Source organism: Diabrotica undecimpunctata, chromosome 5 (assembly GCF_040954645.1).
Source record: "Diabrotica undecimpunctata isolate CICGRU chromosome 5, icDiaUnde3, whole genome shotgun sequence".
Lineage (NCBI taxonomy): Eukaryota > Metazoa > Arthropoda > Insecta > Coleoptera > Chrysomelidae > Diabrotica > Diabrotica undecimpunctata.
The window spans coordinates 32,675,544-32,689,062 of record NC_092807.1 but is presented as its reverse complement, the minus strand read 5'-3'; positions in this window follow the sequence as shown (position 1 = coordinate 32,689,062).

Genomic DNA, 13,519 nt, shown 5'->3' with positions numbered 1-13,519 from the left:
TCATGGATTTTATTTTAGGAACGAACTGCCCGCAAAAGTCGATAACAAAGCGACAAAGTTATTTCGAAACTATTACCTATTTACAAATTCATTCACATTTACTTAAAACTCTCATGTAGAAATGGATTGTAAATAAAAGTTCAAAAGGAAAAACAAGGTTGTTTCGGGAATTCTATCATTTCCATTTTAATCGTATTTAATTGGAAATTTCCAGGTATATTATATTTGTGTTCTTGGAAATTGCTCAATTTGAATGCTACGTCGTGTTTAGTTTAAAACGCATATTATGACTAACGAGGGCTTTTCAAAAGGTTAATCTGACAATTAATCTACAATTTGATGTCTTAATTTATAAAAAGCAGTGGAAGATATTTACTGAGGAAATGCAAGGCCGATACAATAGTTATTACTTATTTTTACGTTTATTACTAAAAGTTCCGTTTATATTTAAGTTATTTTCTTTCTTGTTTGTTATGAATTTAAGATATTTATAAATGATAGGTTTTGTTTATTACAAATTATTACGACCCAGAAGTATATTCGTAACAGTTTATTATTATAATAGAAGAAAGTTTTGGATTTAAAATATAATATAATTTAGCACCTCGACACCGTAAGGTACAAGAGGACGGCTTAAGTAAGTAAGAATAATTTAGAATTTGAGATGTTGTAAAATAAACATGTACATATTTCTTAAACTAAAAATAATATAAATGAATGAAAATATTTTGTGTACATCTGGCTTACACAATTAATTGTTAAGACGTAATATTTTGAATATAATATTTTTAGATAACATTTTAACAAAATATATTTAACATAAATTAACAATTTGACCGTTGACGCAAAAATATTTTTATGTGCAAGTTCCCTATTATTTCCCTTATTTTAAAAATATACACGCCACCATTGAACTACACGCGTCTCTCATCTCGGACCTCTCGAGGGTCTATCATTTCTAAGCGATAACCTGACTATCCTATTGAATTCCGACTATAGGTCTGGTGAGGTCTGGTAGACCCAACTATCTGCAATATCGTAACTCCAAAATTATATTAAAAATTGTATGTTTGTTCTTTAATAAAACAATCCACTATGAAAAAAGTTATATTTCTAAATATACAAATGAATAACAAGATCAAATTAATCGTTAGCATTATCTGCGGTTTGTCCGTTTTTGCAATCTTTACATGTCAACGGAATGCGAAATACATATTGTTTTTTTACATTCAACAAAAAATATTGCGATTTTCTATCCCATCTTCGTGGGCACATTTCGCATCGTCGTTTCTTAGGTTTTTCTTCACTGTCTACAGGCGCAATCCTATGTGGGGTAAGTTTACATAGTGAACGAGATAGTCTTTCGTTTTGTAAGCTTATTTCTTATTGCTCGTGTATTAACTCCTTCCCAAGTAATTTAATAAAAGCACGCCTTGTCATTTTATATTCCTTTGTGTTATTTCGGTAAATAACAAAAGGGTTTATAGCGGCAGTATTTAAGAGGGAGAAAATATTGTAAGTGGCCATCTGCGACAATTTCTGGATACATCATATGTTGCTGACAGCTAATGGACAATGTCTACCCCTCCCTTTGTTAGATCATACCAAGTAACTATATTGTGGCTTTCTTGTTCTCCTGTATTCGTATCAATTAAATCATCATGGTGGAAAATGGAAAAAAAGGATGACGTTTTTTTTGCCGATGTAACTCACTACTGGGGGTAAAAAATTTTATATACTTGGGATCCCTAGTCACCTCTGATAATAACGTTGCGGAGGAAGTGAAGAGGCGAATATTTATTGCAAATAAATATTACCATGGCTTAATTAGGCAACTAAGATCAGATAACGTCGCAAGAAAAACAAAATGCCAAATATATAAAACCGTAATAAGACCGGTACTCACATACGGCTCAGAAACCTGAACAATCGCTAAAAGAGAGGAAACGTTGTTAGCCACCTTCGAAAGAAAAATCTTGCGACACATATATAAGGGCACAAAAGGAAACGGAATATGGCGAAGAAGATATAACTCTGAACTATACAAAATATACCAGGATCCGGATATTAAAACATTCATTAAAATAGGACGGCTGCGTTGGATAGGACATGTAGAAAGAATGGAAGAAGGCGAAATACCAAACAAAATATTCAAACAGATGCCAGTAGGAAAAAGAACAAGAGGAAGAGCGAAGCTGAGATACTTAGAACAAATAGCAAATGATATAACAACCTTAAAAATAAAAAACTGGAGAAAAAAAGCACGAAACAGATCAGAATGGAGAAGAATCCTGGAACGGGCCAAGACCCAAAAAGGATTGTCGAGCCAGTGATGATGATGATGAACTCACTACTGATAAATCATTCTGTAAACCCAAACATACTAGATGGCACACTCCGATCTTTTGTAAAAAGTAGACGTGGCAGCAACTCCTTATTTTTTAGAACACTTCTAACTGAAGTCAATCGATGTTCAGATAAGAGGCGTATCATAAGATTGGAGCTGGTAAACCAGTTATTAAAGCTTATATTATGACCAGTTTCACTGACTGGCTCAATTAGACGAATAACGATATCTTCATCTGTGTTGCTCTGCTGAAAAGGTCCCAGGCTGTTTACAGGTGAAACACAGGTGAAAACAGTTTTGTAACGACCCAACTTTTTTTCTGCAGAAGTAGAACGATGTAGGTTTACCTTAAATTTAGCCACATACCTTTCAAGAGTGGTTTGTGGAACTTCAAAGGTTTGCGATACTTTTTTGTGCCCCATTTGATTCGATATCACGCTATAGACTACTTTCGTCATAGATTCCTTACTCCAGGAATGTTGTTTGGTTTTTTTTGTGTACGTTCTAACGATGGTGCCTATAAAAAATTATAAGAAAATGTTGATAGCTAACCAACTTAGTCTAAGTACAAGGTAATAGAGACAAAGTGGGATATCAAGAAAACTGAACCGCTCTTTTCTTTTCCCCTTGCATTACTTCCCCACTTTGCTCCATTGTCATAAAAAATATAATAGTACGTTTTCCTAGCTTACCTTAAAATACATTTATCTGCTTTATAGGGTATTAGTGAACACTTAGCCAGCACTTTCGTCAAACAATGAGTCCAATGTCCTAGTCTGTTTGGTTTTTAAATAAATGCAATTAGAAAACGAGTGTAATTAATAACCAAGCACGTATTTTTCTATCGAGACGCGCCATAAACGTAAATCGAAAAATAATCAACTGATGCTTGTAAAGGTCACGCATCACCTGAGAACCACTCAACTGAGATATAGGCTGTTGTCGGACGTATAGGGATTTCTGCAAAATAGAAAAACCCCGCTTTGTTCCGTATCCCCCCTATGCCACACTCTTCCCTAACTAAAATTTTTGTGCCACGTGTTTCTTTGTTAATTTTTCTGAAATAATTTTATGCAAATGTAGAACAAAGTATTTTTGACATGTCTGCGTTTAATCACTTTTAGGATTATAATAATCTTGTTAGTTTATTAATGTATAGTAAACACAAACAATGAACTACTTAGTAAGTAATTATATTTATACTACTTACGAATGTAAATATATATATAATTAATAATAATCAGTAATATTTGCAAGTAATAATATAAACATTTGCAATTATCTGTAACAAAACAAAAAATATATATTATTGAGTTTTCAAATAATAGTTTGCGCAAAAAGTGCTCTAAACAGTTTTAAGTAAAACAGAAAAATAATTTTGCCAATGATAAATTTCTTTGTTGCTGCTTTAAACAGTGTCGCGGTAAAAATTGCTTAATATTGGTCTCTATCTTTCTTAATCAGGACATTCCTCTCCCGACATTTTATTACCCAGCACTTTTATTAACGAATTTATTTCAGTAGACCTTCTTGTGTTGTGTTGTCAAGGAAATCCATGTAAGCACCTTTTTGATTCACTTTTTGTAGTTAACCCTTTCCAGTTCCCCTTTTTTTATTCACTTACTCACGACCCGGCTCTCCAATCAAACCAAGAGTGGCCGTTCGCAAACGTTCCGGTTTGTTTTGCTTACCCTATCTCCAGCCAGTAATTTCTGTCTCCTGTTTTTAACCCCCTATAAGTAATACCCTATGTGGTAGGCAATATAACCGCTACAAGTTAATGTTAACATTGGCGTTAAAGTTCATTAATATTATTCTTCTTCTTCTTCTTAATTTGCCTTCTCCATTACTGAAGGTTGGCTATAACTATAGCAAATTGCTCTCTATCTTGAGCTGTTCTTAGTATCGAATGTGTGTCCATGCCTGTCCAGTCTCTTACATTCTTCTTCCTGGACCTCTTCTTTCTTCCACTTTCCCTTCCATTCCAAGTCGTAGGAAGTTATATTTTTCTCCTCTGTAAATATGTCCTAGATAACTCGTTTTTCTGTTTTTTACAATATTTAGAAGTTCTCTCTCAGTACCCATTCTTCTTAGCACCTCGTTGTTGGTCACGTGCTCTGTCCAAGAGATCTTCAGCATCCTTCGAAAAACCCACATCTCAAAGGCTTCTATATGCCTCATACTTGTAATTCCGAGGGTCCATGTTTCCACTAAACTAGAATATCTTGGACATATAAGCAGAGGACCAAGATATGAGTTCCTTCAGCTAATTCTCAACGGTAAAATCGAAGGAAAGAAATGGATAGGACGGAAGAAACTCTCTTGGTTAAGGAATTTGCGGCAGTGGACAGGTTTGACAGCGGACCAATTGCTACACGTAGCGCAAGACCGAGATCAGTATAACAATATTATAAGCATGGTAGTCGCCGACGTTCCGTAGGGATATGGCACTCTAAGAAGAAGATGTTTCCACTCCGTATAGCAATATGGAATAAATAAACGTTTTTACAAATTGGTATCGGATATCCAACGATAACGTATAGTTTAATATTATACCGGGTTCTTTTGTGAAATTTTCTTCAAGATGTGTTCTATATTGCTGTAAATGTCGTCAGTGACTTTATCTGTCTTTATATTATTATTTATTTCCCATAAAAATAACCAAAATCCAGTCTGTAAACTTTTTTGTAACCAAAAATAAGAAATCATGTAGTTCTTCTTCTTATGGTGTCTATCCTTTACGGATGTTGGACACTAACATGGGTATTCTGACTGTGTTGACTGCTGCCCTGAAAAGTCCGGTAGTGGTTAAGTTAAATCATTTTCGCAGGTTATGCAGCCAGGATATTCTTCTTCGTCCTGGAACTCTTTTCCCATGCACTTTACCTTGAAGTATGGTCCGAAGTAGGTCATATCGTTGTTCATTGTGCATTATGTGGCCCAGGTATTCTAGTTTGCGACGTTTTATGGTTACGACTAGTTCTCGCTCTTTACCCATTCTACGTAGTATTTCTTCGTTGGTAACTTTGTCTTTCCAGGAAATCCTCAACGTGCGTCTATAGCACCACATCTAAAATGCTTCGAGTCTATTTAGTGATGCCTCAGTTAAGGTCCATGACTCGACGCCATATAAAAGAACGGAAAATACGTAGCATTTTAATAAACGAACTTTTATTTCCAATTTTATGCAGTTAAGGGTTAAAAAAGTCTAATTTCTTAATTTCCATAAAATTCCCATCTCTTTTTATCTTCTACAAAAACTTTATTTTAGCTCAAATAGATTGTCACAATATAGGAACAATAAGAGACACAAATTACTAACGAAACAATAAACATATAATACAGTGGAACAACATGCTCTTAATAGATTAAAAAGAAACAGTTGTTACGGTAAGGAAAGACACTTTTGTCTGCAGTACATATTGATTATTGTGCTAAAGAAGCAACAATCGGTTAATGTATCATCAGTTTAAAAACAATTTCAAGTTGGTTTCATTGCAGGAACTTTTAATTATATCCTTTGTATTTAAGAATTTCCGCTTTGATAAACACTTTGTGAGTCGGATTAAATCTGAATGAACAGTCTCATTTTTATTATCGGAAATGTCCACTACTCGAATTAAAATCTAATATAAGAGATATTAGAGAGCGAGACAAGGCAATATACACACAAACACCGATTTCGCAAAATCGGAAATCCCTTTTTCCAAGAGTTAGAAGTGGAAATTTTTGAAATACGCCGCTAGTCTGAATACACAATCGTAGTCAACAAATCGTATCAGAAGGGTTCAACAACATAGAGGACAAAAATCTCTGATTCTTGAAGTGTTGCTATTGTCTGATATTATTACAAATTTAAACATAAATTATGTATAGAAAATAATCCAAAATACACAATATTGTTGTATTCGTTAACAGAAGGCAACCTAATTTTAAAATACAGAAAACCAAAGATAGGTTGTTTGTTGTTGACAAAGGTATATCTCCCTTTACATTATAACGTAGTACAACACATCATGATGCTTAGAGAGAAAACATAGACATTCATGTCATCCGCATTGTAACAATTTAATTTGCCTACCACGTTGAGTGTCACTTGTAACAATATATAATTGCTTATAGTGGGTTCTTCTTCTTCTTCTTCCTTCTTGTATGTAGGCTTTAAAGCCTACATACAAGTATTCTTCAATATTAGCCTCCTAAATTCTTTAAATCGTCGCACCATCTTTTTCTTGGTCTGCCAATACTTCTTCGTCCATTTGGTGACTTATCTCGTGCTATTCGTACTATCCTATCCTCTGCGATTCTACTAATTAATGTGTTTGTTCCACTCCTGTTTCCGGTTTGTCACCCATCCATTTATGTCTTCTATATTGCATGCTCTTCTTATGTTTTCGCTTCTCTCCCTATACAACAGACTTTTCCCTGATATTCGTCCGAGTATTTTCATCTCTGTTATTTTTAGTAGTCGTCTCGTTTTAGATATGTCAGGTCTTGTCTCCGCCGTGTATGTTAATATAGGTCTAATTGCTGCTTTATAGATTCTTGTTTTTGTGTCTTGTCTTAGGTGTTTGTTCTTCCAGATTGTGTCATTAAGAGATCCCGCCGCTTTACTTGCTTTTAAGCTTTGTTGTCGTACTTCTTCTTCAACATCTCCGTAACTAGTTATATTTATTCCCAGATATCTAAACCTTGCTTCCTGCTTTATTATTTTCCCATCAATTTTAATTTTACATCGTAGTGGGTATTTAGATGTTGTCATACATTTGGTTTTTTCTGCTGATATTATCATATTGTATTTCTTAGCTGTTGTATTGAACATGTGTGTTAATCTTTAGAGTTCGTCTTCTGTCTCCGCGATTAAAGCGGCGTCGGCTGCATAACATAATATTTGGATTTCTTTGTTTCCCATTCTGTAGCCATGAGCTTTACGTACTGCCTGTATTATTTCGTCTTTTATCATATTAAAACGAAGTGGGTTTAACGAGTCACCCTGCCTGACTCCGCTTTGTACCGATATACACTGTGTTAGTTTTATAGTGGGTTGAAAGGGGCAAATGAACAATTACTGGGCTGGAGATAGGGTAATCAAATAAACTGAAACGTTTGCGAACGGCTACTCGTGTTTTGGTTGGAGAGCTGGGTCATGAATTAAGGTTTTTTTATTTGAGGGATATGAAGGGCTAACTACAAAAAAAAGAAATCAAAAAAATACTTACAGAGATTTCCCGGGCAACAATACACAAGAAGATTTCTAAACTATTTAAAATGGGCGCCGTTTAAAAAAATCCTCTTGCTGGTTAGAAAGAAAGGCTTTTCTTTCCTAAAAAATTTTAAGGGTGAAAATCTTTTTAAAAGAAATAATTTTAAACTCCTGGTTTAAAGAGATAAATTATATATTTATTATTATTTCACATAAACAGTTATTACAAAATAAGTTATCCAAATTTATCAACAAACCTCACATTGGCGCTATATGATAGCAATTTAAACAATTATTATTATAAATCAAAATATTAAAATTTTGATCAACGTTACTTACATTGAGTTTAACCATTAACAAAACAGAATTTAAACTTATGCTTATGAACCAAAGGAGAGAAAAGGATAATACTGACTATCATATAAGTATAGGAAACATAAAGAAAACTGAAATATGTCAATTAGCCTATTCGTAAAATTTATATTTATTTATAAAATTTTTAATTTGTTATTTATTTAATTATTTGCTGTATGTCGGTGTTTTTTGCATAGATACCATGCCATTTTATTAGTGGAGTAATGAAGTTTGCAGTTCGACGCTATGTGTGGTTGGAGTAACATATACTTGTCTTCTGAATCTTATAATATACGTAAATTCATCAACGGGAATTCCGGCTTTTATATATGACACTGGTGAGGCAACTTAAAGACCTAAATTTTAAAGATTTTTTCTATAATTTCATGAGGGTTGATGGACAGACGTTAAAGATTATGAGTCTTTTGGCTGGGGTTACTAGTCTTCTACAGGATTCTACAAACCAAGGGACAGCCACCAAAAAATTTAAGAAACTACCAACAAAAACCGGCGAAAGCCAAAAACATTAAAAACCCGAGCAAGTAGGGCCCAACCCCTTGAACACCAAGTCTCCGAACTAATCCTAGCTCAGAGCGGAGACTTGAGGCCCAAGTAAGCAATTTTAGATTCGCGGATCAGTTACATGAGGATAACAGGAATACAGCTACTAACGCTGTCCTGAATTTGAATCGGTTAGGGAACCATGTTGGAGTTCTGTTACCCAGAACTCCCACATGAAGAGCATTTGGCTGATAGTTGTGCCCCTATCGCGTATCAGCTATAGGGGGAAAAAGATGGTCTGGAGCATTGGAGTGCGGTGGAGTGACTCCTGTTTTAAACTTAAATTAATACACCTCGCTCCAATGAATTGTTACACTTGAACGTAATTCTTAGGGGTGAACATGTCTCACAGGTTGGCTTTAATTAAATTGCTTGCTTACTTGCTTGCCAAGGGACACTCATACTCGGCTTCTCCTAGAATATTGTACACTCTAGGTGGCCTCCTGTCGTGTGTTGTTTCATTTATTTGCTCATGGAAGAAATTTGACAAGTCTTTTTCAAGACTAAATTCAAATCTACATCCTAACTGAACTTATGTAAGTGCAAAGGTCATCTCGCTAGCTACACGCAAAGAAACCTCAATATTTTATTATTACTACTAAAATATTGTTCCATGGATTGGATTTAGCTTCATGCTAAACTGTAGGCAGATTTCTTATTTATCAGATTACAGATTTCTTTAAAACATACATATCCAATATTAGAACACTTCACTCCATGTTCGTTTATTCCAAGAAAACTCTGCTAAAACTTTGTAAATGTGCAGAAAACACAAATTTCGATAAGACGCAGTTACAAAACGTTTAAATACACAAAACTTATCTTAAACATAGCTTTGTCTTGCACGGTCAATGGATTCTTACTTTTTGTAAGTACCTAAATTATAATTCAACCATTAGTTGTTACTCCTAACAAGAAATCACAAAAGTAAAATAGTTTACACGTTCACAATTTTGTTATCTACTTCAGATTCCGTTAAGTAAAGTTTATTCTAACTCCAGATTACTTCACACTAACAAGTTTTAGCTTCGAGCAGTTCAATGTGAACATTACACAGAAATTCTATTCTACATACCAATCTGCACGGAAAACACATCCAAACCTGCATTCGAACGACGCCGGTGTTATCGAACGCTAGTGGATTTCCAGTGTTGGTCATTTTCGCTGACTCCTTATTTTTGGTTGTCTTGTTTTCTGTAACTGTTGCTGCCACTTAAATTAACCTTTAATTTGATTATAAGAGTAATGTTTCCGTATCAGAATATTTATTAATGATATTAATTAATTGTATTAACAATAAAAGCTTATAATCGTTGAAAAACAGGTTGTAGTAAAGTAAAAAAGAATAATTAAACAAAATTAAAAAAACATTTGTAAAAAAAAGAAAAATAGATTAAAATATATATAGAAAAAAAATTACAAAAGAAAATAGTAACCTACTTTTATCAAGTAAGATGGAGCTCGAAGTATTCAGAAATATTAACATCAGAGTGGCAAAAACGTTTTAGAGCTATTGAGAGAAAATAAAGAAGGGGAAATAAAAGGAACAACATTAAAAAATATAATTACATTCGAGACATCTTTCTTATGGTGCCCTATTCAATTAATAAATGTTGTCGATTATTTTGGCAATTTTTTTTCTATTCTCTTCTGTTCTTATTAGTTCTTCATAACCGAAAACCATTCAATGTCATATATTTCGGACCCAAGGGAGTTTTTTCTCCTGATTTTGCGTTTTCCTTTAATTTTGCCTGTTTTTGCGAATTGGGGGAGGAAATATGTATTTCTGATTCCCTAATCGATGTCTAAGATACGATGTTTTTGGATTTTGATAGTGTGGAATAGCTCTCTTTCTTTGTTTAAATGATCAAAATGCTGTCTATTTATTATGTGTTAAGTTCAGGAAATTTTCAATATTCTCCTGTAGGTCCACCTCTCAAATGCTTTTTATCTTGGTCATGGTTGAAATTATGAGCAACTATGATTGTGCTCTGTATACCTAGTACAGTTTGCCAAACAAAGCATGTAAGTAGTCGTATCCTAAGTCCTAAGATGATGTGTGGCTTGCACAGTATGTAGTCTTCTTCTTTTTCTTGTAGTGCCTATCCCTTTGGGATGTTGGCGATCATCATGGCAATCTGTATTTTCAAACTGCTGCTCTGAAAAGATTTGTGATTGTTGTGTTGAATCACGTACGTAGATTGTTCAGGCAGGAAATCCTTTGCCTTCCGGGTCCTCGTTTTTCCTTCTACTTTTCTTTGTAGAGTTGATTGCAGCAACCCATATCTTTCGATGTTCCTCATTATATGACCGAGGTATTTGATTTTGACTGTTTTAATTGTGGTTAACAACTCTTTTCCTTTTTGAATGCTTAATAAAACGTCCTGGTTAGACTCTTTAAGAGTCACTTTTTAAGTTATTTTGAAAAAAAGTCATTTTTTCATAATAATTTTTTTACTTTAAAACCAATTTTTTTCAAAAATACGATTTTTGAACCGGTCAAACTAACAGTTCATATAAACAATGCATAAATAAAGTAAATTGTAAAGCGGTAATGATTAATTTCATTTGGAGTGCTAATTAGGGGGGTATCTTCACGATTTTTTTACCAAAAGAAAGGGACCAACTTTATTTTGAGTGTAGCTTGCTTAGTTTTGATGCTAGAAACTTTAATAAAAAACAAAAATACAGCTTTTAAGTTTTGATTGGAGGTGGAGGATGGATCAATTGTAGAATTCGAGAAGATAATGAATATATATGTACTAAGGTACTCTTGTTGACCAGACATGTAAGGAAAAACTGAAATCAACCTGAGACTGACCAAGAGCAACAAATGTTCTGGAGCCATGAGCAGAATAATTAAGGCCAAATATATATCTCGTAATACAAAAATAAGAGTATATACAAAACTATAATTAGACCCACAATGCTATAGGTTGCCGAGACATGGACTATGAACAAAACCATACAGAACAGATTGGAAGCATGGGAAAGAAAGATACTGCGCCGAATATTTGGTGGAAAAGTAGTAAAGAGAAGAGAATGAAGAAGAACTAATGCAGAAGTGTACCAATTGTATGCTAACTCTACAGTAACAAAAGTAGTGAACAAACGTAAACTAGAATGGCTGAGACATCCAGAAAAAATGCAAGGTAATAGACTAGTCAATAATAATGCTTGGAGAAAACCTGAGAGCAACAAAAGAGAGAAAAATTGTCTATCCAGTACTGGGCCTAAAAGACCTGTTAACGCTGTACATACATACAAATGCTTGCTACTTAATTTGGCGGATATATGATCCCAACACTGGGAATTTTTGTTAGGTAGATCTTTACTTCGCAAATGGCCTCGGCCACGACGAGGCCATTTTTGGTGATTCCAGAAGAGTTTTTGAGATAATCGAACTGTATTGCGGTGTTAGCGACTCCTAGCAGCCTGCAGTTTAGTAGTACTTCCACATGAGCCGTGAATTTTGGATTTATATATTCATCGAACAAGAACAATTATTCAATTTAGAAATACTTCATAAAGATTAATTGAAAAACATAAAGTAGCCAATATTTTGTAGTTATTTATTCTTAGGCGCTTCTTTTTCTATGATCTGAACCAATGCGATTGGTTAGTGTGCTCCGGAACTAAAAAAACCATAAATAAACCCTATAACAAGAAGTTTTCCTGTGTATTACACCCTTCTAATTTTATTTCTTCCGACAACACAACTTGGACATATGTGTAATTAAACTATCATCTAGTGCATAGACTTTTATTTAAGTTACAAAAAGTAAAATTTTGCAATGGATTGTATATTTTATTATCTTATTTTGTGATATTGACGATTTATGTAATTTTAATAAATTTTAATTGTTATTGTTGTTTTTAACTTTTTGTAAGCTTTGTCCATAAAATTGTAAAATTTTTAGTGACAATAAAGCATATTTCTATTCTATTCTATTCTATACAGAAACAAGGAGTATGTTGAAATCTTTTAGCTTCGACAATATTTCCCTTCTTTGGCACATATTGCTGTCCAGAATTTCGGGCTTGCTTCGACTTAGTTTGTTTATAATGAAAAGGGTTTCGAAGTATTTTCATACTTTTATAGGCGACCATTTCTGTAGTTTAATTGCAGATTTCTATGTTCGTCTTCTGATCTAGAAGAAGCCTGTTTACTGCAGATCGATTTAGAAAGTATTCTAAATTATTAGACCTAGACGTGGGTTGGTCAGGATCGAACATCAGGATCTCTGTCTACATCGTCAACAAAATTCAGGTGAATCTGATTGTTCATTTTCACTGTTTTAGTAAGGTAGTTGGGAAAGCACTCACACAATTCCAATAATATTAACTAATGTAACGATGTTCTGATCGTTTAACAGTTCGAACCGTGGGAGTGTCAATATTTGCGCATCCACTTCTACAACGTGACGGCGAAGTGGGATTCAGAACGGTTATTTAGGGCGTGTGAATAGCGGAATGCGGAATTAGACAGTCTTGTAGCTAGCGCTCTAGGCTCCCTGACTCGCCGGTGTAGTGAACCTGCGAGCCAACCCGGACAGAGAGATTTCCGTATTGAGGATCGTACTCTGTCCCTAACCAAGCGGAACCCATCGGTATTGCGTATTGAGCATTACCGTGGATCTGCACAGAACCAACCGGGACAGAGAGATTTCCGTATTGAGGATCATACTCTGTCCTTAGCCAAGCGAAACCCATCGGTATTGTGTATTGAACATTGCCATGGGTCTGCACAGCTAAATATTTTGTTTGCGAGTGTATTCGGAGCTTTCGCTGAATTGAAGCGAAAGCTAGTATAAATCTGCGCGCGATCGATTTCCCCCATTTCATTTCTTATTAGTACTAATTAATTTCTTTTCTTTTATAGACGTTCGCCGGGGACTTCATTCATCGCGGGATCCCGACGGGGACGTAGAATTCATTTTAGTTTTATTCATTGTATAAGTATACAACGTAGAATTCCTTTTTATTTTTATTTATTGTATATATACTAAATTAATAGATTTATTTTTATTTCAAACCAATGTTTTACTGAGTCT